We start from the raw sequence: 5,721 nt of genomic DNA, 5'->3' as shown, positions 1-5,721 counted from the left end.
GTAAATCTCCTCTGCACCCTCTCTTATGCTTTTACTTCACTTCTTTAATGTTGCCTAAACAATATTTCATACAGTTATCATAACCTCCCTGCTCTTGTATTCAACGTCTTGACTAATAAAGGCAAGTATCCTAATACCTCGTTAGCCACCTTACCTACCTTCAAGGGTATACTCCCTAGGGTCCTACCATTTAATATATGTTCCTTTGGTTTATTAACTATCCTCCAATTTAACGGAACAATCCATGAACCAACGAATCTTGGAAAATTAAAAGCAATGCATTGGTTTTAACTGATACTAGCTCATCAGGCACTTCTTTTAAAACTCTAGGATAAAGTCCAGTAGGATCTGAGTTTTTGTCAGTTCCTACAATTTACGTAGTATTATTTCACTGGCAATTGAGATTTTCCATAGTTCCTCCCTCCTCTCCATTTCCTGATTTATTGCTGCTTCTGGGATGTTACTTGTATTCTCTCTAGTGATGAAGGGCTTATGCCTGAAACATCGATTCTCCTGCTCCTTGGTTGCTGCCTGACATGCTGTGCTTTTCCAGTGCTGCACTTTTCAGCTCCTTGATAGTGAAGACTGATACAAAACATCTTATCAATTAATCTGCCATTTCTTTTCTATTATTAACTTTCCAATCTGACTTTGGCAATCACTCACCTTGTTAACTCTCTAAATATTTAGAGAAACACTTACTTGTTTTTATATTTCTGACTATCAATTTTTCCCTCCTTACTTATAGTTTGGTCATTCTTGCTGTTTTTATATTCTGTCCCATCTTCTGACCTGCCACTTGTCTTTGCACAAATATTCTTTTTTTCTTTTGATTTGATACCATCTTTAACATCTCCAATTAACCACAGTTGGTGGATCTGTAGGAATTTTGCTTACTTGTTGGAATGTGTCTATTCTGAAATATCCCACTGTGTCTCTGCTGACCTATTTCATTTGCCAAGTCACTTTAGCCATTTTTGCTTTCATACCTTCATAACTGCCCTTATTTGAAGTTAGAAATTTAGACCTCCCTCTTCTCTCTCACACTGAATGTAAAATGTAATCATATTATGGTCGCTGACACCGAGGGAATGCCTTCACAATGAGATTAATCCTACCTTGTTACAATATGAGGATGATAGATTTCCTTCTCTAATGGATATTATCAATCCAGATGGGCTTTTACAATAATCAACAAAAGTTAAATGGTCACCACTAGACTAGCTTGTCGGAGGCTGAGGGGTGACCTTATAGAGGTTTACAAAATTATGAGGGGCATGGATAGGGTAAATAGACGAAGTCTTTTCCCTGGGGTTGGGGAGTCCAGAATTGGAGAGCATAGGTTTAGGGTGAGAGGGGAAACATATAAAAGAGACTTCTGGGGCAACGTTTTCACGCAGAGGGTGGTACGTATATGGAATGAGCTGCCAGAGGAAGTGGTAGAGGCTGATACAATTGCAACATTTAAGAGGCATTTGGATGGGTATATGAATAGGAAGGGTTTGGAGGGATATGGGCCGGGTGCTGGCAGGTGGGACTAGATTGGGTTGGGATATCTGGTCGGCATGAATGGATTGGACCAAAGGGTCTGTTTCCATGCTGTACATCTCTATGACTCTAAATTTCATTCTCTATCATGGTGGGATTGAAATTCATATTTTGCAAATGTTTAATCTGGGGTGATTGATTACTAGTGACATTACCACTATGCAATCATCTTCCACTTGATAGATAACGACATATCCAAATTTCCTGATGAACAAAGATAAATGAAATTATAAACAAATTAGATGGAAGTGTAAAATTTACAATGATACTAATAGATTAATAGCCAAAACGGTGGTAAATGGTTTTCAGTGTAGGCACCTTTGCACCTAAAAAGGAGAGATTAAGAAGATTTGTAAATGGTACAAAACTTTGGTGCAAATCCCAGAGTCATAAATGAAAATGAAGTTCAGAAAATAATCAACAGAGTTAATGGAATATGGCCTTTAACTGTACAGGATTAGAAACAAAAAGGTGAAATCAGATTGAAGCAGCACAAAGCCCTGGTCAGACAGCACATAGAAGAATGACAGCAGTTCTGTAAAAAGGATAAAAAAAGGCTTTGGTGAGAGAGCAGCATGAGTTTACCAAATTTATACCTGCATTTCAAAGGCTAAATTATAAGGGCAGATTCCACAAACTAGGATTGCATTGCTTTTGGGCTTTAAGTGGTTGCTGTGTATGAACGAGTATAAATCAGGAAAATAAATGTACATTTAATAATGATAATACTGTAATCATGGTATCATAAATCTTCTTTAAGACCGGCCAAACAAATTTGCAGTTATATTGTGGAAGATTAGTTCATGCAATAAATTCGAGTTAGTTTTCTAGAGCAGTACAATAAAGACCCAACTGGAGAATGAGCTAGGTGGCAAGGAGAAAAGAAGAATTCATAATCTATGGAAAGGGATGACCAGAACATGATGGAATTTCATGATGAGCTTAAAAGTGATTTAGCTAGGGTCTCAAATCTAAACAATACAATATATGAGGGGCAACTTGGTTAAGATAGATTTGGAAACTACATTAGAAGATATGATAATGGATGACTACAGTTAATAACAGGAATTAAGGATGGTATCAGATCATAACAAAAACCTTATACTGCTGCCAAAAGATTTAGTAAGTCTGAAGATTTTAGAATTTGGCAAAGGACAACCAAGAACTTGACAAGCACATGAGTGTAAAAGTATCTCGAAAGAGATACAAAAGCAAATTGTGAACATGTTAATAGCTTTGTAAATAGGAATGCACTGGTGAAAGTAAATATGAAATTGTTAGAGGCTAAGACAGGTGGAATTAAATTGGCAGAGACTTTAAACCAGAGTAAATTGTTTTCAGTGTACGCAACTTTGGACATAAGGAGGGATTAAGGAGATTTGTAAATAGTGCAAAACTTTGGTGCAAATCCTAAAGACATAAATGAAAACTTAGTTCAGAAAATAATCAATAGAGCTAATGGAATGTCGGCCTTGATATTTTGAGGACTAGAAACAAAGAGGTGAAATCAGATTGAAGCAACAAAAAGCCCTGGTCAGACAGCACATAGAGGAATGACAGCAGATATGAACTTTATCTGTTCTCACAAGACACAAAAATAATCCTAGAATCATGAGGAACCAAGGGTGTAGCAGGCACGAGGAACTTTAAAACCAGCATTAGTAGTAGCCCTGGTGAAATCAATGGAATTAAGTGGCAACCTATACATCATGATCGGCATCCTTATGTGAAAGAAGTAATTGTAGAGATTGTGATGCACTGGTTATAATCTTCCAGTATGCTGTAGTTTTTAAAAGAATTGTGGAATAGTTACAGCAAAGGAGACCATTTGGTCTGTTGAAGCTCTGCATGAGGCACTCAACTGGTCCCACAACCCTGCCCTTTTCCCACAAACCCACAAGTATATTCATTTCAGATACTGATCCAATTTCTTTTTGAAAACCCTTTTTGAATTTGGCTCCACACATTCTCAGGTAACATACTGCATTTAAGTGTTTTTTCTTCTTTTAGCCATTGATTCTTTTGCCAATCACTCTAAATCTATGCTCTCAGGTTATTGAACCTCACTTTTAGGAATAATTTGTCTCAATGACTGTCCAGATCCCTCATGATTTTAAATGTCACATCAAAATTCCCTCCAACCCTTTCTAAAGCAGAATCGAACAAGTTTCTCTAATCTTTCCTTGTAATTAAGTCCCTCATCTCTGGATCCATTCTCATAAATGAGTCACAGAAAGTTTACCACCCAGAGTGAGGTCATTCAGACTACTGAATAATTACTCTATGAAGGAGTAATTCACCTACAGCCACTGCCCTGCCTTTATCCCATTGCCTGCATATTCTCCCATTTCAAGTAATTCTCTAACTCCCTTTTGAAAGTCCCAATTGAATCTACCTCCACCATAATACTCAAAACAGCATATTCCAGATTTGAACCACACGCTGTCATAGAGCATGTCTCTATGCATTTATTGTTACTCCTGCTATTCCTTCTCCCCAATTCCAACATACCTGTGCCACATTGCTCTAGATCCTTTCACCAATGGGAATGGTTTATTCCTATTCTTTTCCTCTCAACCTTCTCCCTTCCAAGGAGATCAATCCCAATTTATCCAAACAAACACAGAATGCTGGAGAAACTCAGCATGCCTGGCAGCATCTGTGAAAAGAGAAGTCTTCTGTGAATCTTCTTCAGTCCTGATGTGCCAGTGGACTTGAAATGTTAACTTTGTTTCCCTCTCCACGGATGCTGCCAGATTTGCAGAGTTTCTCCAGTGTTCTCTGCATTTGTTTCATATTTACAGCAGCTACGGTATTTTTCCGGTAACTAACTTGTCCAATCTATCCACATAACTATGAATCTTTTCTGTACCCTCTCCAAATCCTTCCCATTCCTAAGTGCGGTACCCAAAACTGAACAATATTTCATTTGAGGTTAACCAGTATTTTAGAAAGGTTCACCATAATGTCCTTGTCTTTATAGCCTTCACCTCATTTTTACAACCCAGCCTCCTTAACCCTTTTCAAAACTGTCAAGATTCTTCCACCTATACCCTAGCTATTTATTCCTGCACTTCCCCTAGAATATTCTCTCCTTGCTCTTCCTATCAAAATAAATTGCTTCATAGTTTTCTGCATTAAATTTCACTTATCACTTGTCTGTCCATTACATCTAAAAATGTGTTGCTGGAAAAGCGCAGCAGGTCAGGCAGCATCCAAGGAGCAGGAGAATCGACGTTTCGGGCATGAGCCCTTCTTCAGGAATGACTTATGCCCGAAACGTCGATTCTCCTGCTTCTTGGATGCTGCCTGACCTGCTGCGCTTTTCCAGCAACACATTTTCAGCTCTGATCTCCAGCATCTGCAGTCCTCACTTTCTCCTGTCCATTACATCTACTTGGTGTTCTGATCAATATTCATCCCCTATCAGCATAATTAAAAATAAATTATCTGGTCACTACTGCATTGTTGAGAGTGGGATATTGCTGTGCACAAATCAGAATTTTTGACATCACAATAGTGAGAGTCCTGCAAAAGTCCTTCAATAGTTGGAACATTCTGAGGTCATGAAAAGCACTATTTAAGTGCAAGACTCTTGAGCACTGTCACAACTGCCATTTTTTCATCTGGTCTCTGTAGCCTTTCTTTCAAGGAGGTGTCTGTTTGGAGACTACAGTCTCTCATTTTCTCTCCCTCAGTGATTTCTGTGCATCTCTATGACTCAGACCCCTTAATCTCCAGACTCTCAGGGAGATTTCTGCACACTGTTTATTGTATCTTAATCCATATCCCTCAGAGACATATCTGGACACCAACTGGCATTTTGCAGTCTCGTCTCACGAAGATATCTGTATCTTGACTGCTGTATCTCAGTATCTATCGGTCAGGAATATTTTTAGACACTGAATAGTTTCTCTCATTACCCCTACTACCCTTCACTGCAGGATTTGGGGTGGAACATGTATAAAGAGGAATCTTGAGATAAATATTTTAACTGAAATAATTTAATTTCTGTCAAAAGGTTTTGATGAAAATAACTAGAGAGGATAAAAACATGAGACTCCTGTTCACTCTATCAAATATGCTGAAATAGTTAAGAAACCAGTTAAGAATGTAGCTCTGTTAGAACACTCAATAAGCTGCTGTAAGCACAGATTATACTCAACAACTTCA

The sequence above is a fragment of the Chiloscyllium plagiosum genome, chromosome 28 (assembly GCF_004010195.1).
Source record: "Chiloscyllium plagiosum isolate BGI_BamShark_2017 chromosome 28, ASM401019v2, whole genome shotgun sequence".
Classification (NCBI taxonomy): Eukaryota; Metazoa; Chordata; class Chondrichthyes; order Orectolobiformes; family Hemiscylliidae; genus Chiloscyllium; species Chiloscyllium plagiosum.
This window is presented reverse-complemented; position numbering follows the sequence as displayed.